The sequence below is a fragment of the Emydura macquarii genome, unplaced genomic scaffold (assembly GCF_026122565.2).
Source record: "Emydura macquarii macquarii isolate MOO-44397 ecotype Brisbane River unplaced genomic scaffold, CSIRO-AGI_Emac_v2 contig_1119, whole genome shotgun sequence".
Classification (NCBI taxonomy): domain Eukaryota; kingdom Metazoa; phylum Chordata; order Testudines; family Chelidae; genus Emydura; species Emydura macquarii.
The window spans coordinates 9,467,278-9,492,729 of NW_027131256.1; the positions used below are offsets into that span (position 1 = coordinate 9,467,278).

The 25,452-nt window shown below is 56.7% G+C and overlaps 33 non-coding genes across 33 annotated transcripts; 31 read left to right on the forward strand and 2 right to left on the reverse strand.

The window, feature by feature from the left end:
• The first annotated feature begins 417 nt into the window (after nt 1-417).
• Nucleotides 418-500, forward strand: TRNAL-CAG (transfer RNA leucine (anticodon CAG)). Its single transcript has one exon. It is a non-coding gene; the product is annotated as a tRNA-Leu (tRNA).
• A 3,063-nt stretch (nt 501-3,563) lies between these two features.
• TRNAS-AGA (transfer RNA serine (anticodon AGA)) lies at nt 3,564-3,645 on the reverse strand. Its single transcript has one exon. It is a non-coding gene; the product is annotated as a tRNA-Ser (tRNA).
• Nucleotides 3,646-5,024: 1,379 nt separating this feature from the next.
• Nucleotides 5,025-5,098, reverse strand: TRNAI-AAU (transfer RNA isoleucine (anticodon AAU)). The gene has a single exon. It is a non-coding gene; the product is annotated as a tRNA-Ile (tRNA).
• A 1,246-nt stretch (nt 5,099-6,344) lies between these two features.
• TRNAH-GUG (transfer RNA histidin (anticodon GUG)) lies at nt 6,345-6,416 on the forward strand. The gene has a single exon. It is a non-coding gene; the product is annotated as a tRNA-His (tRNA).
• Nucleotides 6,417-7,031: 615 nt separating this feature from the next.
• Nucleotides 7,032-7,103, forward strand: TRNAD-GUC (transfer RNA aspartic acid (anticodon GUC)). The gene has a single exon. It is a non-coding gene; the product is annotated as a tRNA-Asp (tRNA).
• A 542-nt stretch (nt 7,104-7,645) lies between these two features.
• On the forward strand, nt 7,646-7,717 carry TRNAH-GUG (transfer RNA histidin (anticodon GUG)). The gene has a single exon. It is a non-coding gene; the product is annotated as a tRNA-His (tRNA).
• Nucleotides 7,718-8,332: 615 nt separating this feature from the next.
• TRNAD-GUC (transfer RNA aspartic acid (anticodon GUC)) lies at nt 8,333-8,404 on the forward strand. The gene has a single exon. It is a non-coding gene; the product is annotated as a tRNA-Asp (tRNA).
• Nucleotides 8,405-8,952: 548 nt separating this feature from the next.
• On the forward strand, nt 8,953-9,024 carry TRNAH-GUG (transfer RNA histidin (anticodon GUG)). The gene has a single exon. It is a non-coding gene; the product is annotated as a tRNA-His (tRNA).
• A 613-nt stretch (nt 9,025-9,637) lies between these two features.
• TRNAD-GUC (transfer RNA aspartic acid (anticodon GUC)) lies at nt 9,638-9,709 on the forward strand. Its single transcript has one exon. It is a non-coding gene; the product is annotated as a tRNA-Asp (tRNA).
• A 543-nt stretch (nt 9,710-10,252) lies between these two features.
• Nucleotides 10,253-10,324, forward strand: TRNAH-GUG (transfer RNA histidin (anticodon GUG)). Its single transcript has one exon. It is a non-coding gene; the product is annotated as a tRNA-His (tRNA).
• A 615-nt stretch (nt 10,325-10,939) lies between these two features.
• Nucleotides 10,940-11,011, forward strand: TRNAD-GUC (transfer RNA aspartic acid (anticodon GUC)). Its single transcript has one exon. It is a non-coding gene; the product is annotated as a tRNA-Asp (tRNA).
• Nucleotides 11,012-11,556: 545 nt separating this feature from the next.
• On the forward strand, nt 11,557-11,628 carry TRNAH-GUG (transfer RNA histidin (anticodon GUG)). Its single transcript has one exon. It is a non-coding gene; the product is annotated as a tRNA-His (tRNA).
• Nucleotides 11,629-12,243: 615 nt separating this feature from the next.
• Nucleotides 12,244-12,315, forward strand: TRNAD-GUC (transfer RNA aspartic acid (anticodon GUC)). Its single transcript has one exon. It is a non-coding gene; the product is annotated as a tRNA-Asp (tRNA).
• Nucleotides 12,316-12,863: 548 nt separating this feature from the next.
• Nucleotides 12,864-12,935, forward strand: TRNAH-GUG (transfer RNA histidin (anticodon GUG)). Its single transcript has one exon. It is a non-coding gene; the product is annotated as a tRNA-His (tRNA).
• Nucleotides 12,936-13,550: 615 nt separating this feature from the next.
• Nucleotides 13,551-13,622, forward strand: TRNAD-GUC (transfer RNA aspartic acid (anticodon GUC)). The gene has a single exon. It is a non-coding gene; the product is annotated as a tRNA-Asp (tRNA).
• Nucleotides 13,623-14,167: 545 nt separating this feature from the next.
• Nucleotides 14,168-14,239, forward strand: TRNAH-GUG (transfer RNA histidin (anticodon GUG)). The gene has a single exon. It is a non-coding gene; the product is annotated as a tRNA-His (tRNA).
• Nucleotides 14,240-14,854: 615 nt separating this feature from the next.
• Nucleotides 14,855-14,926, forward strand: TRNAD-GUC (transfer RNA aspartic acid (anticodon GUC)). Its single transcript has one exon. It is a non-coding gene; the product is annotated as a tRNA-Asp (tRNA).
• Nucleotides 14,927-15,469: 543 nt separating this feature from the next.
• Nucleotides 15,470-15,541, forward strand: TRNAH-GUG (transfer RNA histidin (anticodon GUG)). The gene has a single exon. It is a non-coding gene; the product is annotated as a tRNA-His (tRNA).
• A 615-nt stretch (nt 15,542-16,156) lies between these two features.
• TRNAD-GUC (transfer RNA aspartic acid (anticodon GUC)) lies at nt 16,157-16,228 on the forward strand. The gene has a single exon. It is a non-coding gene; the product is annotated as a tRNA-Asp (tRNA).
• Nucleotides 16,229-16,774: 546 nt separating this feature from the next.
• Nucleotides 16,775-16,846, forward strand: TRNAH-GUG (transfer RNA histidin (anticodon GUG)). The gene has a single exon. It is a non-coding gene; the product is annotated as a tRNA-His (tRNA).
• A 615-nt stretch (nt 16,847-17,461) lies between these two features.
• On the forward strand, nt 17,462-17,533 carry TRNAD-GUC (transfer RNA aspartic acid (anticodon GUC)). Its single transcript has one exon. It is a non-coding gene; the product is annotated as a tRNA-Asp (tRNA).
• A 539-nt stretch (nt 17,534-18,072) lies between these two features.
• Nucleotides 18,073-18,144, forward strand: TRNAH-GUG (transfer RNA histidin (anticodon GUG)). The gene has a single exon. It is a non-coding gene; the product is annotated as a tRNA-His (tRNA).
• A 615-nt stretch (nt 18,145-18,759) lies between these two features.
• TRNAD-GUC (transfer RNA aspartic acid (anticodon GUC)) lies at nt 18,760-18,831 on the forward strand. The gene has a single exon. It is a non-coding gene; the product is annotated as a tRNA-Asp (tRNA).
• A 544-nt stretch (nt 18,832-19,375) lies between these two features.
• Nucleotides 19,376-19,447, forward strand: TRNAH-GUG (transfer RNA histidin (anticodon GUG)). The gene has a single exon. It is a non-coding gene; the product is annotated as a tRNA-His (tRNA).
• Nucleotides 19,448-20,062: 615 nt separating this feature from the next.
• On the forward strand, nt 20,063-20,134 carry TRNAD-GUC (transfer RNA aspartic acid (anticodon GUC)). Its single transcript has one exon. It is a non-coding gene; the product is annotated as a tRNA-Asp (tRNA).
• A 543-nt stretch (nt 20,135-20,677) lies between these two features.
• Nucleotides 20,678-20,749, forward strand: TRNAH-GUG (transfer RNA histidin (anticodon GUG)). The gene has a single exon. It is a non-coding gene; the product is annotated as a tRNA-His (tRNA).
• A 618-nt stretch (nt 20,750-21,367) lies between these two features.
• Nucleotides 21,368-21,439, forward strand: TRNAD-GUC (transfer RNA aspartic acid (anticodon GUC)). The gene has a single exon. It is a non-coding gene; the product is annotated as a tRNA-Asp (tRNA).
• Nucleotides 21,440-21,982: 543 nt separating this feature from the next.
• Nucleotides 21,983-22,054, forward strand: TRNAH-GUG (transfer RNA histidin (anticodon GUG)). The gene has a single exon. It is a non-coding gene; the product is annotated as a tRNA-His (tRNA).
• A 615-nt stretch (nt 22,055-22,669) lies between these two features.
• On the forward strand, nt 22,670-22,741 carry TRNAD-GUC (transfer RNA aspartic acid (anticodon GUC)). The gene has a single exon. It is a non-coding gene; the product is annotated as a tRNA-Asp (tRNA).
• Nucleotides 22,742-23,286: 545 nt separating this feature from the next.
• Nucleotides 23,287-23,358, forward strand: TRNAH-GUG (transfer RNA histidin (anticodon GUG)). The gene has a single exon. It is a non-coding gene; the product is annotated as a tRNA-His (tRNA).
• Nucleotides 23,359-23,972: 614 nt separating this feature from the next.
• Nucleotides 23,973-24,044, forward strand: TRNAD-GUC (transfer RNA aspartic acid (anticodon GUC)). Its single transcript has one exon. It is a non-coding gene; the product is annotated as a tRNA-Asp (tRNA).
• A 540-nt stretch (nt 24,045-24,584) lies between these two features.
• TRNAH-GUG (transfer RNA histidin (anticodon GUG)) lies at nt 24,585-24,656 on the forward strand. Its single transcript has one exon. It is a non-coding gene; the product is annotated as a tRNA-His (tRNA).
• Nucleotides 24,657-25,271: 615 nt separating this feature from the next.
• Nucleotides 25,272-25,343, forward strand: TRNAD-GUC (transfer RNA aspartic acid (anticodon GUC)). The gene has a single exon. It is a non-coding gene; the product is annotated as a tRNA-Asp (tRNA).
• The last annotated feature ends 109 nt before the right edge of the window (nt 25,344-25,452 follow it).

The following is a 25,452-nucleotide window of genomic DNA, read 5'->3' on the forward strand; positions in this document are numbered from 1 at the left end:
TTTTCTTATCTAGGTGCCTATTACCCCTCCACTCCATGTCCCATTTTTTTCATACTTGCTATCTGGTCACCCTATTTGAGCTATAATCATGCCTGGGTGGGGAGTTATCATCCCTGTATCAGTTATCTGAGTGACAAAACCAGCCTTAGTATCTTCCCTATTAAGAACCCACAATGAACTTTTATTTTATGTTTACAAAGCGATACACAGACTGTATGTTATTACCGAAGATATATGGAAATGTGTGAAAGGAGAAGGCCACGTGGTGGCAGCAGAAATCCACCCTGCTCCAGTTTGCTGCTAAAGGCGGGTACTTAGTACACAAAAACGCTCTGGAGCCAAAATATTACGAAGAATGTAATTATCATGAGCAAACTAAATATTACTACCAGTAGAGGGACACGCTTCTTTGTAGTTGTCAGGATGGCCGAGCGGTCTAAGGCGCTGCGTTCAGGTCGCAGTCTCCTCTGGAGGCGTGGGTTCGAATCCCACTTCTGACAAGGTGGTAAACTGTTGTTTTTTTTTAATTTACTTTATGAATCAATAATCTCAATTTATTCTAAGGTTTCAAATGTTTTGAATATGAAAATCTGTCACTCTAGAAATGAGATTTAATATTTTCCTCCAAATTCACAAGGCATTGATTCTTTAAAATCTCCTGCAAATCAGGAGTCTTGGCTGAAGAGGCGTAGTTGATGCAAAATAAGAAAAGTTGAAAAAGAGACAGATCTTCTCTACCTCTTAACTGTCCAGTCACTCTGAGCCAAGCAAGTGAGGTAGAATTTTAGGTTTCCCTAGCTCTCAGTGTCTTTACAACGGTAAAACTGGTAACCGTAACAAATGGCCAATAATGATGTAGCAACGCCACTGCTGAGCCACTAATGTAGACAGTGTTCATGTATTTTCTTTCACCAGTGACTCGGGCAAATCTGCTGATGGCCTGTGCTGGCACTTGTACCAGTGGCTGCAATGGTATAGCTGCTGAAATATGGATTCTCATTTTAAGAGTGTAGATAAAACCAATGGGATCACATGGAGAAAGTTGTCTCTGCAGGTTTGTCTACCCAGCAGTCAGGAGGTGCGATAAGTATACCAGAGTTAGCTTTGATCAAAGCTAGCTCAAGTAACAATAACAGGGTAACCATGGCATGTGGGGGAGGCTATCACATGCCAAATGCAGAGGTTAAAATGGGAGATGATGTGATTTCTACACTAAGGCAGGAGAATAGGCTGTGGGAGCGTAAGACTTTCTATATTGTGGCGAGAGGAGCTATGAAGCAGTGGTAGCTCTAGTCTTCAATAGGTGAGGGGATTGGAGTGGGATCAGCTCTGTGGACTGGAAGGGTGGCATGCAGCCATGGCTATTGAAAACCCCAGTGGTGCTCTTTGGAAGATTAGGGAATGCTGGGGGAAGGTTATTGAATAATACCTCACCTGCTGCAGGCTTAATGGGATGGGGACATTGGGGCCAGTTGTTAAATTAAACGCAGTTATCAATAAGGCGTTACCCCTGTGGCATCACGAAAGATGAGAATGTTCTCACTTAGTTTGTCTTTGTGAATTGTGGGCTCAAGCGGCTGAGCATTTTTTACTTAAACATAAGAATGGCCATTCTGGATTAGACCAATGGTCCAGCTAGCCAGTATCCTGTCTTCCAACAATGGCTGGTGCCAGATTCTTCAGAGGGACTGAACAGGACAGGGCAATTTTTCAAGTGGTCCATCCCCTGTCATCCAGTCCCAGCTTCTGGCAGTCAGGTGGATGCCCAGACCATGGGCCTTGGCTAATAGCCAGTGATGGACCTGTCCTCCATGACCTTATCTATTTCTTCTTTGATCCCAGTTATGCTTTCGACATCACTACATCCCCTGGCAACGGGTCCCATAGGTTAACTATGCGTTGTGTGATGAAGTACTTCCTTATGTATGTTTTAAACCTGCTTCATATTAATTTCAGTGGGTGGTCCTTGGTTCTTGTGTGATGTGAAGTGGAAAATGACACTTCCTTATTCACTTTCTCCACACCATTCATGATTTAATAAAGTGATGGAAAATCCTCAGCAGACACCACTGTAGCATCAATCCTGACTCTAGGCAACTGTGCCTGAAACTGCATTGCCCTCTTGAAAGCTGCACCCTCAAACAATTAGTTTGTGTTTGTAGTTGGCTGAGTTGGTTGGTGTAAATAACACTAAGGGTGTAGGTTTGAGCCTGCGTGGGTCACAGCTTTACATTTGTGTCATCTGTTTATAGCAAGAATGAAAATATCCTTTGCTTTTTATTTTGGAAAGACACTGAAACATAGTATCAGTTTCCTCCTAGGGACTGACGCTCACAATCTTAGCTTCACCTGCCATTTTTTTCTCACCTTATCATTTATGCTGTTGCTATAGCCTGCTTGTGCGGGAAGCTAAATTCACCTCTGCTGTGGCCTCAAGGACAAAACAAACCTTTGGCTAGGAATCTTACAGGTAGTTGAACCCAGGGGCTTCATCTCAGTAACATTTGGTAGGGATACAAATGATCCTCAAGGAGTGAAAAATCTCTTCAGGATCTTGCACTCTGATTGTAGCTTAGGGTTTGCTTGTGTGGCAGGTTGAAACACCTGCTCTTCCTAGACAGGGGCTGACCTATAAATGCCAAGTGAAGCAGCTCACAGATGTTACTTTGCCTCTACAGTTGAGTACAGTGGGCTGTGAGTGGAGCAATTCTCACAGCCAGGGATGAGCCTTGCCTCCGTGTATCTTTCCAGGCATTTGCAAACAAGAGGAAATGAGAGGCAAAGGAAATGCAAGCAGTGGTGGTATTTGAGTATAGGATTTTCTGTTTACTAGGCAGGTCCCTTAACCAACTAAGCCACAGCACCTCATGCTAATTATACAGCTTTCTAATTCCAGGGTCCAAAGGGTAAAGGCTGCTGAGTCCAAGAAATTCACTGAGTTTTACATATAGCTGTTGTGTTTCCCCCTCAGTAACTCATCATTCTACTTATGCAAAATTCCACCAGTAATAATTTCAGCAAATGTCATTTCTGTGCCTCGAGGTGAGATGAGGGACAGGCAGGGGTTTGAAACTCCTAATCAGTAAGGAGGACAGGGTGGTTGCTATAAATCAATCAAAAGGAAAAAAAAATGTGAAATTTTTAATGGGGAAAAATCAGATGAAGAAATCAGGCTGGCAGCTGCCCTGGGTCCAGTGAATCTGAGGAGATGTACTTTCTACACTGTGTATCTGTGCACCTTGGAATTCCTGATGAAGCTCAGATCTACCTTCACTATGCACATAGAATCTGTTATAAAGTCTCACATTCTTGGTTTTGCTTTCCATTGAATTTCTGAGCTTCCCTTTTCTCTCTTTGGAGCGGTTAATGAACACAATCTTCCCAACAGAGCCTCTCGCCAGGACTCATCCTATAGTGTAATTTGCTGGTATAATGAATGATAAATGTATTATGAGGATTTTGAGAAAGGCCTCTAGAATTGAGAACGGCTGCTTACTTCTGTGTCAGGGGCTTGGAGGAAATAAATCTATAGGTAGCAAAAAATTAATAAAGTGAAAGCACTGCGTAGTCGGCAGGATTCGAACCTGCGCGGGGAAACCCCAATGGATTTCTAGTCCATCGCCTTAACCACTCGGCCACGACTACTTAGTGTATAGGGGTTAATTGCTTCCTTTGGGAAGGTTAATTGCTTCCTTTGAGCAGACAATCCTAGAGCTAAATTCTTTGAGCATTTTTTAGTCTCATCTTCAGGCTGCATTACCCCATGAATATTAGCAACCTTGCATCCTAAACACTCTTCCCTAAAATTTTCTCTCAAACGCTTACAACGGAACAAGACCCATCTCCCTGTGTCAGCCACTAGTACTGTCCCGCCAGGACTGTTGGTAACTGTGAGAATTGTGCTCACTCAATGTGTGTAGGTTCACTAATTTATTCAGAAATGCGGTCTCCAAGGGATTATTCAAATAACTGGAGTTGAATAAAATGACCCAGAAAAGCCCTGCCTAATGGCACAATCTCTTCAGAAGCAATGTGCCAGACACAATTCTGCTCTGCTGAGCCACAAATATGTGAACGCTACTTACGCCCCTGGCAGGTTAGTTCAGTTGATTAGCGCATGGTGCGAGTTATGTCAAAATTGTGGATTTAAGCGCTGTAAGGGCCATAGCTTTTGCTCTTCTTTCATTAGCTCTTTATCTTCTACCATTAGGAAAGGAACGCCCTTTGCTTTGCTTTGCTTTGGGGAGAGGCTGAAACAACAAAATGGAACAAAAATGAGAAAGAAAAGAACGTCCCACCACAGTTACATGGGTTCTGTGATTAACCCCCAACGCAGAGGAAAGTGTTAAACCAAATGTAGTCAACTGCACATCTAGAAACTTTTCCATAAGGAATTGTGGCACTTTATTAACCCCCCTTTAGGGGCATTGAAGTAGGTCATGTCCATGTGACAGCGACGCTGAGGGTGGGAAGAAACTCAGCAGTTTGAGCCCCAAGACTCCGAGGTAATGAAGCCTTTCACCGCTCTGCAGCAGTTAGATGTTGCCTCTTTTCCCAAGGCTGCTCTTGCTGGCTGGGCGCAGGTGCCTCAGTGTGAGTTTAGCCCCTTCCCATCACTAGCGCTGGCGGATCCCTGCCTGTTTTACAGGAGAGGGCAAGAAATATAATCCTCTGGGGAATGATCCCTTTCCCATCCCAGCCTCAGTCCCTGCGGACAGAGTTAATGATGATTTTCAGGGATAAACTTCGTTGGCAGCTAAAGTAGGTTAACGTTCTGAACTCCTGTTTCTGCTTCAAATCTTATTCCTGCTGTGAGAGATGGGATCAGAAAAACAACTCTTCCATTCCCTCTGCTCCCTTTCCTCTGCGTTGGGGGTTAATCACAGAACCCACGTGACTGTGATGGGACGTTTTTCTCTTTCTCATTTTTGTTCTACGTTGTTGTTTCAGCCCCCCCCCCCCCGCCGCCCGCCAAGGTAAAGCAAAAGGTAATCAAAATTATCGAAGTAAAAGGACTAACACATTGGCCCGTACGGGGATCGAACCCGCGACCTTGGCGTTATTAGCACCACGCTCTAACCAACTGAGCTAACCGGCCAGTACAAAATTTTAGCTTCTGCATTCAGCTGTCAAGAGAACCCTGCTATTTCTGGCACACTTCCTTAGAGAAGGTTACTAGAGCTGAGGTTACAATGCTGTCGCCTAGGACTTTTCATTCTATGTCATTTCATTCAATGAAAGCAGCTTAGTTAATCCCGTTGAAGACACAATTTTGAAGGATGAAACAAATCTCCACACACAAATCATGAGAGAACAATTCTTACAATTCATGACAGCATTATAGGGATGACTCCAAAGAGTAGGGGGACAATCGCTCAGCCCTTCTGAACTCCCATTTTCAGCTGATTTTAAATTTCCTTTCTTTTTAAAAACAATTCATATGGACTTAAAATGCACACATCAGTTATGCAATAATCTCCTTCAAGGTGCTTCTGGCTGGCTACTCTATGAAATTCCTTAAAAATAATGAAATGGCATTACAATGTGAGCCCCAGTTACTGATTCCACACAGGCATGCCAGAGTTAGCACAGCTTTCCTAGAAGCAGCTTTCAAACGTCAGTATAACCTGTAAGACATGCCAGCCCTAGACATGGCAAGGGGCTAAACTCATGTGACACAAGAACCTTTGTAACCTTAAACACCTGGAAGTAAAAGCAGACTGGAGGAGGAGGAGCCATTTAGCTGCAACAGAGAAGTGAAAGATTTTTTTATGCTGGAGTCCTGCAGCTCAGACTTCTGACTTCCTCCTTCGGCACTTGCAGCATCAGCAAGTCACATAGACATTAATGGAAAATCCCACATCTCCTCCTAACAGGGCCTTTTGTGGAACCGGTAGTTTTCAACTCTCCTTTTTTTCCACTCTATGTTACAGAACATTTCATGGGATTCCTAGTTAATATATTCAGAACCCTGTCCAAATACAAAATTTATACCTGCATCAGATAGACAAAAATGGACAATGGAGAACTACATACCCACACGACTACCTCAAGGGCTTTGCCACCAAGTATCCAAAACAAATGACGGATAGCTCTGATGGTATAATGCTTAGTACTCTATATTCTAAATACAGAACTTCAGCTCAAATTAAAGTTACGACATGGTTTCTTTCTGTTGAATCTCCTGAAGCACATTTAATCCCCCAGCATTCTTGAATCCATTTGTAAAGAAACGCATTAGCCTGTCACGCTGGAGACAAAGCTTGAGTTCCCCAACGGAGAGGGCTCTGAGTTGAGGGGTCTCCAGCAAACAGCCGGGCTGCCCCAACCCTCCTGGCTGGGTGGCCGTGATCGTATAGTGGTTAGTACTTTGCGTTGTGGCCGCAGCAACCTCGGTTCGACTCCGAGTCACGGCACGTGGTTTTGTTGCGGGGTCCCCTAAAGCGTGCCTAGTGGCTCCGTTGGCAAAGAGAGCCGCCGGCTTTAGGCTTGGCAAAGGGCAGTGAATGGGTGAAATCCATCGGCAGAAGAGTGATGGGGAGGAGGAGCATGGCTGCTTCCTGAATGGCAGCGTCAAGATCCAGCTTCTCAGATCCTGGAAAGCGCTGTGTTGAGGAGGTGCAGCCACTGCGCCTTGACAGGAAGGACCTGCGGGAGGGAGAAGCTGCGTCCGCCAAGAGGAGCCACGTCCGAGCTGGTGATGGCGTGAGTTTGAGGAGCGTCTGGCGTGCCGACGGGGGAGCTTTAAACTAAAGGTTTGTGAGAGGACTAAGGTGTTGAGCAGAGCAGCCCGTGGCCGAGGGCAAGGTCCCCGTAAGGTGTTGCGAGGAGCTGCGAAGGCCGCCAAAGCGGCCCGGTGGGCAAGCGCGTGTGAGGAAGGAGAGGGCCTTTCCCAGGGCTGTTGGTGCAGCCAAAGCCTTTTGGGAAAAGAAGGGAGCAAAGGGTGTGGCTGCGCAGTGCGGACTGTGGTGTAGTGTGAAGGATTCATTGGCCGTGCTTCAGCCGCCTGGAGCAGCGCCCCCGGCCCCCGTTCCTCGTTAGTATAGTGGTGAGTATCCCCGCCTGTCACGCGGGAGACCGGGGTTCGATTCCCCGACGGGGAGGGCGGCCCCTTTTGAATGGGGAAAAGGAATGCCTTGCCCCCCCCCCCCCCGTGTTGCTCATGTCCTCCTTCTAGGGCGATTTCACGTTTGCACCCCGCCGGTTTGTTGTGCAGCTCCAGAGAAACAATTCCCCTGCAAGGCCACCCCTGTTTTCGTCCCGACCATGGCCCTATTGTCTCGCTTGCCCTAGAGAAAGCCTCTCCACCGCATTACACCTCAAGGCCTAGATTCAGGAGCAGCACGGCGAGTCCTGTTTCAGACATGCGAAGGGAAATACCGTGTCTAAGGGGCTGAGGGCAATCGCCAAGCCAAAAGGGGCGGCGGCTGATGAAGGGACGAGGAAGAGAGCCAGGGGGACAGGCAGCACGGTCGCTTGGTGTCTTCTTCCCTTTCGTTACGACTTCAAGTGTGAGACTACTGGGGTGACTTGAGAAAGACCTGTGGCGGTAGGGGAGGGAGTGCCGCCCCCTCCCTCCCCGAGAGCTCCGAGTTGAGCGGTCTGCAGCGAGCAGCCGGGCCGTCTCGGCCCTGCCGGCTGGGTGGCCGTGATCGTATAGTGGTTAGTACTTTGCGTTGTGGCCGCAGCAACCTCGGTTCGACTCCGAGTCACGGCACGTGGTTTTGTTGCGGGGTCCCCTAAAGCGCGCCTAGTGGCTCCGTTGGCAAAGAGAGCCGCCGGCTTTAGGCTTGGCAAAGGGCAGTGAATGGGTGAAATCCATCGGCAGAAGAGTGATGGGGAGGAGGAGCATGGCTGCTTCCTGAATGGCAGCGTCAAGATCCAGCTTCTCAGATCCTGGAAAGCGCTGTGTTGAGGAGGTGCAGCCACTGCGCCTTGACAGGAAGGACCTGCGGGAGGGAGAAGCTGCGTCCGCCAAGAGGAGCCACGTCCGAGCTGGTGATGGCGTGAGTTTGAGGAGCGTCTGGCGTGCCGACGGGGGAGCTTTAAACTAAAGGTTTGTGAGAGGACTAAGGTGTTGAGCAGAGCAGCCCGTGGCCGAGGGCAAGGTCCCCGTAAGGTGTTGCGAGGAGCTGCGAAGGCCGCCAAAGCGGCCCGGTGGGCAAGCGCGTGTGAGGAAGGAGAGGGCCTTTCCCAGGGCTGTTGGTGCAGCCAAAGCCTTTTGGGAAAAGAAGGGAGCAAAGGGTGTGGCTGCGCAGTGCGGACTGTGGTGTAGTGTGAAGGATTCATTGGCCGTGCTTCAGCCGCCTGGAGCAGCGCCCCCGGCCCCCGTTCCTCGTTAGTATAGTGGTGAGTATCCCCGCCTGTCACGCGGGAGACCGGGGTTCGATTCCCCGACGGGGAGGGCGGCCCCTTTTGAATGGGGAAAAGGAATGCCTTGCCCCCTCCCCCCCCCCCCCCGGGTGTTGCTCATGTCCTCCTTCTAGGGCGATTTCACGTTTGCACCCCGCCGGTTTGTTGTGCAGCTCCAGAGAAACAATTCCCCTGCAAGGCCACCCCTGTTTTCGTCCCGACCATGGCCCTATTGTCTCGCTTGCCCTAGAGAAAGCCTCCACCGCATTACACCTCAAGGCCTAGATTCAGGAGCAGCACGGCGAGTCCTGTTTCAGACATGCGAAGGGAAATACCGTGTCTAAGGGGCTGAGGGCAATCGCCAAGCCAAAAGGGGCGGCGGCTGATGAAGGGACGAGGAAGAGAGCCAGGGGGACAGGCAGCACGGTCGCTTGGTGTCTTCTTCCCTTTCGTTACGACTTCAAGTGTGAGACTACTGGGGTGACTTGAGAAAGACCTGTGGCGGTAGGGGAGGGAGTGCCGCCCCCTCCCTCCCCGAGAGCTCCGAGTTGAGCGGTCTGCAGCGAGCAGCCGGGCCGTCTCGGCCCTGCCGGCTGGGTGGCCGTGATCGTATAGTGGTTAGTACTTTGCGTTGTGGCCGCAGCAACCTCGGTTCGACTCCGAGTCACGGCACGTGGTTTTGTTGCGGGGTCCCCTAAAGCGCGCCTAGTGGCTCCGTTGGCAAAGAGAGCCGCCGGCTTTAGGCTTGGCAAAGGGCAGAATGGGTGAAATCCATCGGCAGAAGAGTGATGGGGAGGAGGAGCATGGCTGCTTCCTGAATGGCAGCGTCAAGATCCAGCTTCTCAGATCCTGGAAAGCGCTGTGTTGAGGAGGTGCAGCCACTGCGCCTTGACAGGAAGGACCTGCGGGAGGGAGAAGCTGCGTCCGCCAAGAGGAGCCACGTCCGAGCTGGTGATGGCGTGAGTTTGAGGAGCGTCTGGCGTGCCGACGGGGGAGCTTTAAACTAAAGGTTTGTGAGAGGACTAAGGTGTTGAGCAGAGCAGCCCGTGGCCGAGGGCAAGGTCCCCGTAAGGTGTTGCGAGGAGCTGCGAAGGCCGCCAAAGCGGCCCGGTGGGCAAGCGCGTGTGAGGAAGGAGAGGGCCTTTCCCAGGGCTGTTGGTGCAGCCAAAGCCTTTTGGGAAAAGAAGGGAGCAAAGGGTGTGGCTGCGCAGTGCGGACTGTGGTGTAGTGTGAAGGATTCATTGGCCGTGCTTCAGCCGCCTGGAGCAGCGCCCCCGGCCCCCGTTCCTCGTTAGTATAGTGGTGAGTATCCCCGCCTGTCACGCGGGAGACCGGGGTTCGATTCCCCGACGGGGAGGGCGGCCCCTTTTGAATGGGGAAAAGGAATGCCTTGCCCCCTCCCCCCCCCGTGTTGCTCATGTCCTCCTTCTAGGGCGATTTCACGTTTGCACCCCGCCGGTTTGTTGTGCAGCTCCAGAGAAACAATTCCCCTGCAAGGCCACCCCTGTTTTCGTCCCGACCATGGCCCTATTGTCTCGCTTGCCCTAGAGAAAGCCTCTCCACCGCATTACACCTCAAGGCCTAGATTCAGGAGCAGCACGGCGAGTCCTGTTTCAGACATGCGAAGGGAAATACCGTGTCTAAGGGGCTGAGGGCAATCGCCAAGCCAAAAGGGGCGGCGGCTGATGAAGGGACGAGGAAGAGAGCCAGGGGGACAGGCAGCACGGTCGCTTGGTGTCTTCTTCCCTTTCGTTACGACTTCAAGTGTGAGACTACTGGGGTGACTTGAGAAAGACCTGTGGCGGTAGGGGAGGGAGTGCCGCCCCCTCCCTCCCCGAGAGCTCCGAGTTGAGCGGTCTGCAGCGAGCAGCCGGGCCGTCTCGGCCCTGCCGGCTGGGTGGCCGTGATCGTATAGTGGTTAGTACTTTGCGTTGTGGCCGCAGCAACCTCGGTTCGACTCCGAGTCACGGCACGTGGTTTTGTTGCGGGGTCCCCTAAAGCGCGCCTAGTGGCTCCGTTGGCAAAGAGAGCCGCCGGCTTTAGGCTTGGCAAAGGGCAGTGAATGGGTGAAATCCATCGGCAGAAGAGTGATGGGGAGGAGGAGCATGGCTGCTTCCTGAATGGCAGCGTCAAGATCCAGCTTCTCAGATCCTGGAAAGCGCTGTGTTGAGGAGGTGCAGCCACTGCGCCTTGACAGGAAGGACCTGCGGGAGGGAGAAGCTGCGTCCGCCAAGAGGAGCCACGTCCGAGCTGGTGATGGCGTGAGTTTGAGGAGCGTCTGGCGTGCCGACGGGGGAGCTTTAAACTAAAGGTTTGTGAGAGGACTAAGGTGTTGAGCAGAGCAGCCCGTGGCCGAGGGCAAGGTCCCCGTAAGGTGTTGCGAGGAGCTGCGAAGGCCGCCAAAGCGGCCCGGTGGGCAAGCGCGTGTGAGGAAGGAGAGGGCCTTTCCCAGGGCTGTTGGTGCAGCCAAAGCCTTTTGGGAAAAGAAGGGAGCAAAGGGTGTGGCTGCGCAGTGCGGACTGTGGTGTAGTGTGAAGGATTCATTGGCCGTGCTTCAGCCGCCTGGAGCAGCGCCCCCGGCCCCCGTTCCTCGTTAGTATAGTGGTGAGTATCCCCGCCTGTCACGCGGGAGACCGGGGTTCGATTCCCCGACGGGGAGGGCGGCCCCTTTTGAATGGGGAAAAGGAATGCCTTGCCCCCCCCCCCCCCCCCGTGTTGCTCATGTCCTCCTTCTAGGGCGATTTCACGTTTGCACCCCGCCGGTTTGTTGTGCAGCTCCAGAGAAACAATTCCCCTGCAAGGCCACCCCTGTTTTCGTCCCGACCATGGCCCTATTGTCTCGCTTGCCCTAGAGAAAGCCTCTCCACCGCATTACACCTCAAGGCCTAGATTCAGGAGCAGCACGGCGAGTCCTGTTTCAGACATGCGAAGGGAAATACCGTGTCTAAGGGGCTGAGGGCAATCGCCAAGCCAAAAGGGGCGGCGGCTGATGAAGGGACGAGGAAGAGAGCCAGGGGGACAGGCAGCACGGTCGCTTGGTGTCTTCTTCCCTTTCGTTACGACTTCAAGTGTGAGACTACTGGGGTGACTTGAGAAAGACCTGTGGCGGTAGGGGAGGGAGTGCCGCCCCCTCCCTCCCCGAGAGCTCCGAGTTGAGCGGTCTGCAGCGAGCAGCCGGGCCGTCTCGGCCCTGCCGGCTGGGTGGCCGTGATCGTATAGTGGTTAGTACTTTGCGTTGTGGCCGCAGCAACCTCGGTTCGACTCCGAGTCACGGCACGTGGTTTTGTTGCGGGGTCCCCTAAAGCGCGCCTAGTGGCTCCGTTGGCAAAGAGAGCCGCCGGCTTTAGGCTTGGCAAAGGGCAGTGAATGGGTGAAATCCATCGGCAGAAGAGTGATGGGGAGGAGGAGCATGGCTGCTTCCTGAATGGCAGCGTCAAGATCCAGCTTCTCAGATCCTGGAAAGCGCTGTGTTGAGGAGGTGCAGCCACTGCGCCTTGACAGGAAGGACCTGCGGGAGGGAGAAGCTGCGTCCGCCAAGAGGAGCCACGTCCGAGCTGGTGATGGCGTGAGTTTGAGGAGCGTCTGGCGTGCCGACGGGGGAGCTTTAAACTAAAGGTTTGTGAGAGGACTAAGGTGTTGAGCAGAGCAGCCCGTGGCCGAGGGCAAGGTCCCCGTAAGGTGTTGCGAGGAGCTGCGAAGGCCGCCAAAGCGGCCCGGTGGGCAAGCGCGTGTGAGGAAGGAGAGGGCCTTTCCCAGGGCTGTTGGTGCAGCCAAAGCCTTTTGGGAAAAGAAGGGAGCAAAGGGTGTGGCTGCGCAGTGCGGACTGTGGTGTAGTGTGAAGGATTCATTGGCCGTGCTTCAGCCGCCTGGAGCAGCGCCCCCGGCCCCCGTTCCTCGTTAGTATAGTGGTGAGTATCCCCGCCTGTCACGCGGGAGACCGGGGTTCGATTCCCCGACGGGGAGGGCGGCCCCTTTTGAATGGGGAAAAGGAATGCCTTGCCCCCCCCCCCCCCCCCCGGGTGTTGCTCATGTCCTCCTTCTAGGGCGATTTCACGTTTGCACCCCGCCGGTTTGTTGTGCAGCTCCAGAGAAACAATTCCCCTGCAAGGCCACCCCTGTTTTCGTCCCGACCATGGCCCTATTGTCTCGCTTGCCCTAGAGAAAGCCTCTCCACCGCATTACACCTCAAGGCCTAGATTCAGGAGCAGCACGGCGAGTCCTGTTTCAGACATGCGAAGGGAAATACCGTGTCTAAGGGGCTGAGGGCAATCGCCAAGCCAAAAGGGGCGGCGGCTGATGAAGGGACGAGGAAGAGAGCCAGGGGGACAGGCAGCACGGTCGCTTGGTGTCTTCTTCCCTTTCGTTACGACTTCAAGTGTGAGACTACTGGGGTGACTTGAGAAAGACCTGTGGCGGTAGGGGAGGGAGTGCCGCCCCCTCCCTCCCCGAGAGCTCCGAGTTGAGCGGTCTGCAGCGAGCAGCCGGGCCGTCTCGGCCCTGCCGGCTGGGTGGCCGTGATCGTATAGTGGTTAGTACTTTGCGTTGTGGCCGCAGCAACCTCGGTTCGACTCCGAGTCACGGCACGTGGTTTTGTTGCGGGGTCCCCTAAAGCGCGCCTAGTGGCTCCGTTGGCAAAGAGAGCCGCCGGCTTTAGGCTTGGCAAAGGGCAGTGAATGGGTGAAATCCATCGGCAGAAGAGTGATGGGGAGGAGGAGCATGGCTGCTTCCTGAATGGCAGCGTCAAGATCCAGCTTCTCAGATCCTGGAAAGCGCTGTGTTGAGGAGGTGCAGCCACTGCGCCTTGACAGGAAGGACCTGCGGGAGGGAGAAGCTGCGTCCGCCAAGAGGAGCCACGTCCGAGCTGGTGATGGCGTGAGTTTGAGGAGCGTCTGGCGTGCCGACGGGGGAGCTTTAAACTAAAGGTTTGTGAGAGGACTAAGGTGTTGAGCAGAGCAGCCCGTGGCCGAGGGCAAGGTCCCCGTAAGGTGTTGCGAGGAGCTGCGAAGGCCGCCAAAGCGGCCCGGTGGGCAAGCGCGTGTGAGGAAGGAGAGGGCCTTTCCCAGGGCTGTTGGTGCAGCCAAAGCCTTTTGGGAAAAGAAGGGAGCAAAGGGTGTGGCTGCGCAGTGCGGACTGTGGTGTAGTGTGAAGGATTCATTGGCCGTGCTTCAGCCGCCTGGAGCAGCGCCCCCGGCCCCCGTTCCTCGTTAGTATAGTGGTGAGTATCCCCGCCTGTCACGCGGGAGACCGGGGTTCGATTCCCCGACGGGGAGGGCGGCCCCTTTTGAATGGGGAAAAGGAATGCCTTGCCCCCGCCCCCCCCCCGGGTGTTGCTCATGTCCTCCTTCTAGGGCGATTTCACGTTTGCACCCCGCCGGTTTGTTGTGCAGCTCCAGAGAAACAATTCCCCTGCAAGGCCACCCCTGTTTTCGTCCCGACCATGGCCCTATTGTCTCGCTTGCCCTAGAGAAAGCCTCTCCACCGCATTACACCTCAAGGCCTAGATTCAGGAGCAGCACGGCGAGTCCTGTTTCAGACATGCGAAGGGAAATACCGTGTCTAAGGGGCTGAGGGCAATCGCCAAGCCAAAAGGGGCGGCGGCTGATGAAGGGACGAGGAAGAGAGCCAGGGGGACAGGCAGCACGGTCGCTTGGTGTCTTCTTCCCTTTCGTTACGACTTCAAGTGTGAGACTACTGGGGTGACTTGAGAAAGACCTGTGGCGGTAGGGGAGGGAGTGCCGCCCCCTCCTCCCCGAGAGCTCCGAGTTGAGCGGTCTGCAGCGAGCAGCCGGGCCGTCTCGGCCCTGCCGGCTGGGTGGCCGTGATCGTATAGTGGTTAGTACTTTGCGTTGTGGCCGCAGCAACCTCGGTTCGACTCCGAGTCACGGCACGTGGTTTTGTTGCGGGGTCCCCTAAAGCGCGCCTAGTGGCTCCGTTGGCAAAGAGAGCCGCCGGCTTTAGGCTTGGCAAAGGGCAGTGAATGGGTGAAATCCATCGGCAGAAGAGTGATGGGGAGGAGGAGCATGGCTGCTTCCTGAATGGCAGCGTCAAGATCCAGCTTCTCAGATCCTGGAAAGCGCTGTGTTGAGGAGGTGCAGCCACTGCGCCTTGACAGGAAGGACCTGCGGGAGGGAGAAGCTGCGTCCGCCAAGAGGAGCCACGTCCGAGCTGGTGATGGCGTGAGTTTGAGGAGCGTCTGGCGTGCCGACGGGGGAGCTTTAAACTAAAGGTTTGTGAGAGGACTAAGGTGTTGAGCAGAGCAGCCCGTGGCCGAGGGCAAGGTCCCCGTAAGGTGTTGCGAGGAGCTGCGAAGGCCGCCAAAGCGGCCCGGTGGGCAAGCGCGTGTGAGGAAGGAGAGGGCCTTTCCCAGGGCTGTTGGTGCAGCCAAAGCCTTTTGGGAAAAGAAGGGAGCAAAGGGTGTGGCTGCGCAGTGCGGACTGTGGTGTAGTGTGAAGGATTCATTGGCCGTGCTTCAGCCGCCTGGAGCAGCGCCCCCGGCCCCCGTTCCTCGTTAGTATAGTGGTGAGTATCCCCGCCTGTCACGCGGGAGACCGGGGTTCGATTCCCCGACGGGGAGGGCGGCCCCTTTTGAATGGGGAAAAGGAATGCCTTGCCCCCCCCCCCCCGGGTGTTGCTCATGTCCTCCTTCTAGGGCGATTTCACGTTTGCACCCCGCCGGTTTGTTGTGCAGCTCCAGAGAAACAATTCCCCTGCAAGGCCACCCCTGTTTTCGTCCCGACCATGGCCCTATTGTCTCGCTTGCCCTAGAGAAAGCCTCTCCACCGCATTACACCTCAAGGCCTAGATTCAGGAGCAGCACGGCGAGTCCTGTTTCAGACATGCGAAGGGAAATACCGTGTCTAAGGGGCTGAGGGCAATCGCCAAGCCAAAAGGGGCGGCGGCTGATGAAGGGACGAGGAAGAGAGCCAGGGGGACAGGCAGCACGGTCGCTTGGTGTCTTCTTCCCTTTCGTTACGACTTCAAGTGTGAGACTACTGGGGTGACTTGAGAAAGACCTGTGGCGGTAGGGGAGGGAGTGCCGCCCCCTCCCTCCCCGAGAGCTCCGAGTTGAGCGGTCTGCAGCGAGCAGCCGGGCCGTCTCGGCCCTGCCGGCTGGGTGGCCGTGATCGTATAGTGGTTAGTACTTTGCGTTGTGGCCGCAGCAACCTCGGTTCGACTCCGAGTCACGGCACGTGGTTTTGTTGCGGGGTCCCCTAAAGCGCGCCTAGTGGCTCCGTTGGCAAAGAGAGCCGCCGGCTTTAGGCTTGGCAAAGGGCAGTGAATGGGTGAAATCCATCGGCAGAAGAGTGATGGGGAGGAGGAGCATGGCTGCTTCCTGAATGGCAGCGTCAAGAGCCAGCTTCTCAGATCCTGGAAAGCGCTGTGTTGAGGAGGTGCAGCCACTGCGCCTTGACAGGAAGGACCTGCGGGAGGGAGAAGCTGCGTCCGCCAAGAGGAGCCACGTCCGAGCTGGTGATGGCGTGAGTTTGAGGAGCGTCTGGCGTGCCGACGGGGGAGCTTTAAACTAAAGGTTTGTGAGAGGACTAAGGTGTTGAGCAGAGCAGCCCGTGGCCGAGGGCAAGGTCCCCGTAAGGTGTTGCGAGGAGCTGCGAAGGCCGCCAAAGCGGCCCGGTGGGCAAGCGCGTGTGAGGAAGGAGAGGGCCTTTCCCAGGGCTGTTGGTGCAGCCAAAGCCTTTTGGGAAAAGAAGGGAGCAAAGGGTGTGGCTGCGCAGTGCGGACTGTGGTGTAGTGTGAAGGATTCATTGGCCGTGCTTCAGCCGCCTGGAGCAGCGCCCCCGGCCCCCGTTCCTCGTTAGTATAGTGGTGAGTATCCCCGCCTGTCACGCGGGAGACCGGGGTTCGATTCCCCGACGGGGAGGGCGGCCCCTTTTGAATGGGGAAAAGGAATGCCTTGCCCCCTCCCCCCCCCCGGGTGTTGCTCATGTCCTCCTTCTAGGGCGATTTCACGTTTGCACCCCGCCGGTTTGTTGTGCAGCTCCAGAGAAACAATTCCCCTGCAAGGCCACCCCTGTTTTCGTCCCGACCATGGCCCTATTGTCTCGCTTGCCCTAGAGAAAGCCTCTCCACCGCATTACACCTCAAGGCCTAGATTCAGGAGCAGCACGGCGAGTCCTGTTTCAGACATGCGAAGGGAAATACCGTGTCTAAGGGGCTGAGGGCAATCGCCAAGCCAAAAGGGGCGGCGGCTGATGAAGGGACGAGGAAGAGAGCCAGGGGGACAGGCAGCACGGTCGCTTGGTGTCTTCTTCCCTTTCGTTACGACTTCAAGTGTGAGACTACTGGGGTGACTTGAGAAAGACCTGTGGCGGTAGGGGAGGGAGTGCCGCCCCCTCCCTCCCCGAGAGCTCCGAGTTGAGCGGTCTGCAGCGAGCAGCCGGGCCGTCTCGGCCCTGCCGGCTGGGTGGCCGTGATCGTATAGTGGTTAGTACTTTGCGTTGTGGCCGCAGCAACCTCGGTTCGACTCCGAGTCACGGCACGTGGTTTTGTTGCGGGGTCCCCTAAAGCGCGCCTAGTGGCTCCGTTGGCAAAGAGAGCCGCCGGCTTTAGGCTTGGCAAAGGGCAGTGAATGGGTGAAATCCATCGGCAGAAGAGTGATGGGGAGGAGGAGCATGGCTGCTTCCTGAATGGCAGCGTCAAGAGCCAGCTTCTCAGATCCTGGAAAGCGCTGTGTTGAGGAGGTGCAGCCACTGCGCCTTGACAGGAAGGACCTGCGGGAGGGAGAAGCTGCGTCCGCCAAGAGGAGCCACGTCCGAGCTGGTGATGGCGTGAGTTTGAGGAGCGTCTGGCGTGCCGACGGGGGAGCTTTAAACTAAAGGTTTGTGAGAGGACTAAGGTGTTGAGCAGAGCAGCCCGTGGCCGAGGGCAAGGTCCCCGTAAGGTGTTGCGAGGAGCTGCGAAGGCCGCCAAAGCGGCCCGGTGGGCAAGCGCGTGTGAGGAAGGAGAGGGCCTTTCCCAGGGCTGTTGGTGCAGCCAAAGCCTTTTGGGAAAAGAAGGGAGCAAAGGGTGTGGCTGCGCAGTGCGGACTGTGGTGTAGTGTGAAGGATTCATTGGCCGTGCTTCAGCCGCCTGGAGCAGCGCCCCCGGCCCCCGTTCCTCGTTAGTATAGTGGTGAGTATCCCCGCCTGTCACGCGGGAGACCGGGGTTCGATTCCCCGACGGGGAGGGCGGCCCCTTTTGAATGGGGAAAAGGAATGCCTTGCCCCCTCCCCCGTGTTGCTCATGTCCTCCTTCTAGGGCGATTTCACGTTTGCACCCCGCCGGTTTGTTGTGCAGCTCCAGAGAAACAATTCCCCTGCAAGGCCACCCCTGTTTTCGTCCCGACCATGGCCCTATTGTCTCGCTTGCCCTAGAGAAAGCCTCTCCACCGCATTACACCTCAAGGCCTAGATTCAGGAGCAGCACGGCGAGTCCTGTTTCAGACATGCGAAGGGAAATACCGTGTCTAAGGGGCTGAGGGCAATCGCCAAGCCAAAAGGGGCGGCGGCTGATGAAGGGACGAGGAAGAGAGCCAGGGGGACAGGCAGCACGGTCGCTTGGTGTCTTCTTCCCTTTCGTTACGACTTCAAGTGTGAGACTACTGGGGTGACTTGAGAAAGACCTGTGGCGGTAGGGGAGGGAGTGCCGCCCCCTCCCTCCCCGAGAGCTCCGAGTTGAGCGGTCTGCAGCGAGCAGCCGGGCCGTCTCGGCCCTGCCGGCTGGGTGGCCGTGATCGTATAGTGGTTAGTACTTTGCGTTGTGGCCGCAGCAACCTCGGTTCGACTCCGAGTCACGGCACGTGGTTTTGTTGCGGGGTCCCCTAAAGCGCGCCTAGTGGCTCCGTTGGCAAAGAGAGCCGCCGGCTTTAGGCTTGGCAAAGGGCAGTGAATGGGTGAAATCCATCGGCAGAAGAGTGATGGGGAGGAGGAGCATGGCTGCTTCCTGAATGGCAGCGTCAAGAGCCAGCTTCTCAGATCCTGGAAAGCGCTGTGTTGAGGAGGTGCAGCCACTGCGCCTTGACAGGAAGGACCTGCGGGAGGGAGAAGCTGCGTCCGCCAAGAGGAGCCACGTCCGAGCTGGTGATGGCGTGAGTTTGAGGAGCGTCTGGCGTGCCGACGGGGGAGCTTTAAACTAAAGGTTTGTGAGAGGACTAAGGTGTTGAGCAGAGCAGCCCGTGGCCGAGGGCAAGGTCCCCGTAAGGTGTTGCGAGGAGCTGCGAAGGCCGCCAAAGCGGCCCGGTGGGCAAGCGCGTGTGAGGAAGGAGAGGGCCTTTCCCAGGGCTGTTGGTGCAGCCAAAGCCTTTTGGGAAAAGAAGGGAGCAAAGGGTGTGGCTGCGCAGTGCGGACTGTGGTGTAGTGTGAAGGATTCATTGGCCGTGCTTCAGCCGCCTGGAGCAGCGCCCCCGGCCCCCGTTCCTCGTTAGTATAGTGGTGAGTATCCCCGCCTGTCACGCGGGAGACCGGGGTTCGATTCCCCGACGGGGAGGGCGGCCCCTTTTGAATGGGGAAAAGGAATGCCTTGCCCCCTCCCCCCCCGGGTGTTGCTCATGTCCTCCTTCTAGGGCGATTTCACGTTTGCACCCCGCCGGTTTGTTGTGCAGCTCCAGAGAAACAATTCCCCTGCAAGGCCACCCCTGTTTTCGTCCCGACCATGGCCCTATTGTCTCGCTTGCCCTAGAGAAAGCCTCTCCACCGCATTACACCTCAAGGCCTAGATTCAGGAGCAGCACGGCGAGTCCTGTTTCAGACATGCGAAGGGAAATACCGTGTCTAAGGGGCTGAGGGCAATCGCCAAGCCAAAAGGGGCGGCGGCTGATGAAGGGACGAGGAAGAGAGCCAGGGGGACAGGCAGCACGGTCGCTTGGTGTCTTCTTCCCTTTCGTTACGACTTCAAGTGTGAGACTACTGGGGTGACTTGAGAAAGACCTGTGGCGGTAGGGGAGGGAGTGCCGCCCCCTCCCTCCCCGAGAGCTCCGAGTTGAGCGGTCTGCAGCGAGCAGCCGGGCCGTCTCGGCCCTGCCGGCTGGGTGGCCGTGATCGTATAGTGGTTAGTACTTTGCGTTGTGGCCGCAGCAACCTCGGTTCGACTCCGAGTCACGGCACGTGGTTTTGTTGCGGGGTCCCCTAAAGCGCGCCTAGTGGCTCCGTTGGCAAAGAGAGCCGCCGGCTTTAGGCTTGGCAAAGGGCAGTGAATGGGTGAAATCCATCGGCAGAAGAGTGATGGGGAGGAGGAGCATGGCTGCTTCCTGAATGGCAGCGTCAAGAGCCAGCTTCTCAGATCCTGGAAAGCGCTGTGTTGAGGAGGTGCAGCCACTGCGCCTTGACAGGAAGGACCTGCGGGAGGGAGAAGCTGCGTCCGCCAAGAGGAGCCACGTCCGAGCTGGTGATGGCGTGAGTTTGAGGAGCGTCTGGCGTGCCGACGGGGGAGCTTTAAACTAAAGGTTTGTGAGAGGACTAAGGTGTTGAGCAGAGCAGCCCGTGGCCGAGGGCAAGGTCCCCGTAAGGTGTTGCGAGGAGCTGCGAAGGCCGCCAAAGCGGCCCGGTGGGCAAGCGCGTGTGAGGAAGGAGAGGGCCTTTCCCAGGGCTGTTGGTGCAGCCAAAGCCTTTTGGGAAAAGAAGGGAGCAAAGGGTGTGGCTGCGCAGTGCGGACTGTGGTGTAGTGTGAAGGATTCATTGGCCGTGCTTCAGCCGCCTGGAGCAGCGCCCCCGGCCCCCGTTCCTCGTTAGTATAGTGGTGAGTATCCCCGCCTGTCACGCGGGAGACCGGGGTTCGATTCCCCGACGGGGAGGGCGGCCCCTTTTGAATGGGGAAAAGGAATGCCTTGCCCCCTCCCCCCCGGGTGTTGCTCATGTCCTCCTTCTAGGGCGATTTCACGTTTGCACCCCGCCGGTTTGTTGTGCAGCTCCAGAGAAACAATTCCCCTGCAAGGCCACCCCTGTTTTCGTCCCGACCATGGCCCTATTGTCTCGCTTGCCCTAGAGAAAGCCTCTCCACCGCATTACACCTCAAGGCCTAGATTCAGGAGCAGCACGGCGAGTCCTGTTTCAGACATGCGAAGGGAAATACCGTGTCTAAGGGGCTGAGGGCAATCGCCAAGCCAAAAGGGGCGGCGGCTGATGAAGGGACGAGGAAGAGAGCCAGGGGGACAGGCAGCACGGTCGCTTGGTGTCTTCTTCCCTTTCGTTACGACTTCAAGTGTGAGACTACTGGGGTGACTTGAGAAAGACCTGTGGCGGTAGGGGAGGGAGTGCCGCCCCCTCCCTCCCCGAGAGCTCCGAGTTGAGCGGTCTGCAGCGAGCAGCCGGGCCGTCTCGGCCCTGCCGGCTGGGTGGCCGTGATCGTATAGTGGTTAGTACTTTGCGTTGTGGCCGCAGCAACCTCGGTTCGACTCCGAGTCACGGCACGTGGTTTTGTTGCGGGGTCCCCTAAAGCGCGCCTAGTGGCTCCGTTGGCAAAGAGAGCCGCCGGCTTTAGGCTTGGCAAAGGGCAGTGAATGGGTGAAATCCATCGGCAGAAGAGTGATGGGGAGGAGGAGCATGGCTGCTTCCTGAATGGCAGCGTCAAGAGCCAGCTTCTCAGATCCTGGAAAGCGCTGTGTTGAGGAGGTGCAGCCACTGCGCCTTGACAGGAAGGACCTGCGGGAGGGAGAAGCTGCGTCCGCCAAGAGGAGCCACGTCCGAGCTGGTGATGGCGTGAGTTTGAGGAGCGTCTGGCGTGCCGACGGGGGAGCTTTAAACTAAAGGAAGTTTGTGAGAGGACTAAGGTGTTGAGCAGAGCAGCCCGTGGCCGAGGGCAAGGTCCCCGTAAGGTGTTGCGAGGAGCTGCGAAGGCCGCCAAAGCGGCCCGGTGGGCAAGCGCGTGTGAGGAAGGAGAGGGCCTTTCCCAGGGCTGTTGGTGCAGCCAAAGCCTTTTGGGAAAAGAAGGGAGCAAAGGGTGTGGCTGCGCAGTGCGGACTGTGGTGTAGTGTGAAGGATTCATTGGCCGTGCTTCAGCCGCCTGGAGCAGCGCCCCCGGCCCCCGTTCCTCGTTAGTATAGTGGTGAGTATCCCCGCCTGTCACGCGGGAGACCGGGGTTCGATTCCCCGACGGGGAGGGCGGCCCCTTTTGAATGGGGAAAAGGAATGCCTTGCCCCCTCCCCCCCCCCGTGTTGCTCATGTCCTCCTTCTAGGGCGATTTCACGTTTGCACCCCGCCGGTTTGTTGTGCAGCTCCAGAGAAACAATTCCCCTGCAAGGCCACCCCTGTTTTCGTCCCGACCATGGCCCTATTGTCTCGCTTGCCCTAGAGAAAGCCTCTCCACCGCATTACACCTCAAGGCCTAGATTCAGGAGCAGCACGGCGAGTCCTGTTTCAGACATGCGAAGGGAAATACCGTGTCTAAGGGGCTGAGGGCAATCGCCAAGCCAAAAGGGGCGGCGGCTGATGAAGGGACGAGGAAGAGAGCCAGGGGGACAGGCAGCACGGTCGCTTGGTGTCTTCTTCCCTTTCGTTACGACTTCAAGTGTGAGACTACTGGGGTGACTTGAGAAAGACCTGTGGCGGTAGGGGAGGGAGTGCCGCCCCTCCCTCCCCGAGAGCTCCGAGTTGAGCGGTCTGCAGCGAGCAGCCGGGCCGTCTCGGCCCTGCCGGCTGGGTGGCCGTGATCGTATAGTGGTTAGTACTTTGCGTTGTGGCCGCAGCAACCTCGGTTCGACTCCGAGTCACGGCACGTGGTTTTGTTGCGGGGTCCCCTAAAGCGCGCCTAGTGGCTCCGTTGGCAAAGAGAGCCGCCGGCTTTAGGCTTGGCAAAGGGCAGTGAATGGGTGAAATCCATCGGCAGAAGAGTGATGGGGAGGAGGAGCATGGCTGCTTCCTGAATGGCAGCGTCAAGAGCCAGCTTCTCAGATCCTGGAAAGCGCTGTGTTGAGGAGGTGCAGCCACTGCGCCTTGACAGGAAGGACCTGCGGGAGGGAGAAGCTGCGTCCGCCAAGAGGAGCCACGTCCGAGCTGGTGATGGCGTGAGTTTGAGGAGCGTCTGGCGTGCCGACGGGGGAGCTTTAAACTAAAGGTTTGTGAGAGGACTAAGGTGTTGAGCAGAGCAGCCCGTGGCCGAGGGCAAGGTCCCCGTAAGGTGTTGCGAGGAGCTGCGAAGGCCGCCAAAGCGGCCCGGTGGGCAAGCGCGTGTGAGGAAGGAGAGGGCCTTTCCCAGGGCTGTTGGTGCAGCCAAAGCCTTTTGGGAAAAGAAGGGAGCAAAGGGTGTGGCTGCGCAGTGCGGACTGTGGTGTAGTGTGAAGGATTCATTGGCCGTGCTTCAGCCGCCTGGAGCAGCGCCCCCGGCCCCCGTTCCTCGTTAGTATAGTGGTGAGTATCCCCGCCTGTCACGCGGGAGACCGGGGTTCGATTCCCCGACGGGGAGGGCGGCCCCTTTTGAATGGGGAAAAGGAATGCCTTGCCCCCCCCCCCCCCCCCGTGTTGCTCATGTCCTCCTTCTAGGGCGATTTCACGTTTGCACCCCGCCGGTTTGTTGTGCAGCTCCAGAGAAACAATTCCCCTGCAAGGCCACCCCTGTTTTCGTCCCGACCATGGCCCTATTGTCTCGCTTGCCCTAGAGAAAGCCTCTCCACCGCATTACACCTCAAGGCCTAGATTCAGGAGCAGCACGGCGAGTCCTGTTTCAGACATGCGAAGGGAAATACCGTGTCTAAGGGGCTGAGGGCAATCGCCAAGCCAAAAGGGGCGGCGGCTGATGAAGGGACGAGGAAGAGAGCCAGGGGGACAGGCAGCACGGTCGCTTGGTGTCTTCTTCCCTTTCGTTACGACTTCAAGTGTGAGACTACTGGGGTGACTTGAGAAAGACCTGTGGCGGTAGGGGAGGGAGTGCCGCCCCCTCCCTCCCCGAGAGCTCCGAGTTGAGCGGTCTGCAGCGAGCAGCCGGGCCGTCTCGGCCCTGCCGGCTGGGTGGCCGTGATCGTATAGTGGTTAGTACTTTGCGTTGTGGCCGCAGCAACCTCGGTTCGACTCCGAGTCACGGCACGTGGTTTTGTTGCGGGGTCCCCTAAAGCGCGCCTAGTGGCTCCGTTGGCAAAGAGAGCCGCCGGCTTTAGGCTTGGCAAAGGGCAGTGAATGGGTGAAATCCATCGGCAGAAGAGTGATGGGGAGGAGGAGCATGGCTGCTTCCTGAATGGCAGCGTCAAGATCCAGCTTCTCAGATCCTGGAAAGCGCTGTGTTGAGGAGGTGCAGCCACTGCGCCTTGACAGGAAGGACCTGCGGGAGGGAGAAGCTGCGTCCGCCAAGAGGAGCCACGTCCGAGCTGGTGATGGCGTGAGTTTGAGGAGCGTCTGGCGTGCCGACGGGGGAGCTTTAAACTAAAGGTTTGTGAGAGGACTAAGGTGTTGAGCAGAGCAGCCCGTGGCCGAGGGCAAGGTCCCCGTAAGGTGTTGCGAGGAGCTGCGAAGGCCGCCAAAGCGGCCCGGTGGGCAAGCGCGTGTGAGGAAGGAGAGGGCCTTTCCCAGGGCTGTTGGTGCAGCCAAAGCCTTTTGGGAAAAGAAGGGAGCAAAGGGTGTGGCTGCGCAGTGCGGACTGTGGTGTAGTGTGAAGGATTCATTGGCCGTGCTTCAGCCGCCTGGAGCAGCGCCCCGGCCCCCGTTCCTCGTTAGTATAGTGGTGAGTATCCCCGCCTGTCACGCGGGAGACCGGGGTTCGATTCCCCGACGGGGAGGGCGGCCCCTTTTGAATGGGGAAAAGGAATGCCTTGCCCCCCCCCCGGGTGTTGCTCATGTCCTCCTTCTAGGGCGATTTCACGTTTGCACCCCGCCGGTTTGTTGTGCAGCTCCAGAGAAACAATTCCCCTGCAAGGCCACCCCTGTTTTCGTCCCGACCATGGCCCTATTGTCTCGCTTGCCCTAGAGAAAGCCTCTCCACCGCATTACACCTCAAGGCCTAGATTCAGGAGCAGCACGGCGAGTCCTGTTTCAGACATGCGAAGGGAAATACCGTGTCTAAGGGGCTGAGGGCAATCGCCAAGCCAAAAGGGGCGGCGGCTGATGAAGGGACGAGGAAGAGAGCCAGGGGGACAGGCAGCACGGTCGCTTGGTGTCTTCTTCCCTTTCGTTACGACTTCAAGTGTGAGACTACTGGGGTGACTTGAGAAAGACCTGTGGCGGTAGGGGAGGGAGTGCCGCCCCCTCCCTCCCCGAGAGCTCCGAGTTGAGCGGTCTGCAGCGAGCAGCCGGGCCGTCTCGGCCCTGCCGGCTGGGTGGCCGTGATCGTATAGTGGTTAGTACTTTGCGTTGTGGCCGCAGCAACCTCGGTTCGACTCCGAGTCACGGCACGTGGTTTTGTTGCGGGGTCCCCTAAAGCGCGCCTAGTGGCTCCGTTGGCAAAGAGAGCCGCCGGCTTTAGGCTTGGCAAAGGGCAGTGAATGGGTGAAATCCATCGGCAGAAGAGTGATGGGGAGGAGGAGCATGGCTGCTTCCTGAATGGCAGCGTCAAGATCCAGCTTCTCAGATCCTGGAAAGCGCTGTGTTGAGGAGGTGCAGCCACTGCGCCTTGACAGGAAGGACCTGCGGGAGGGAGAAGCTGCGTCCGCCAAGAGGAGCCACGTCCGAGCTGGTGATGGCGTGAGTTTGAGGAGCGTCTGGCGTGCCGACGGGGGAGCTTTAAACTAAAGGTTTGTGAGAGGACTAAGGTGTTGAGCAGAGCAGCCCGTGGCCGAGGGCAAGGTCCCCGTAAGGTGTTGCGAGGAGCTGCGAAGGCCGCCAAAGCGGCCCGGTGGGCAAGCGCGTGTGAGGAAGGAGAGGGCCTTTCCCAGGGCTGTTGGTGCAGCCAAAGCCTTTTGGGAAAAGAAGGGAGCAAAGGGTGTGGCTGCGCAGTGCGGACTGTGGTGTAGTGTGAAGGATTCATTGGCCGTGCTTCAGCCGCCTGGAGCAGCGCCCCCGGCCCCCGTTCCTCGTTAGTATAGTGGTGAGTATCCCCGCCTGTCACGCGGGAGACCGGGGTTCGATTCCCCGACGGGGAGGGCGGCCCCTTTTGAATGGGGAAAAGGAATGCCTTGCCCCCCCCCCCCCCCGTGTTGCTCATGTCCTCCTTCTAGGGCGATTTCACGTTTGCACCCCGCCGGTTTGTTG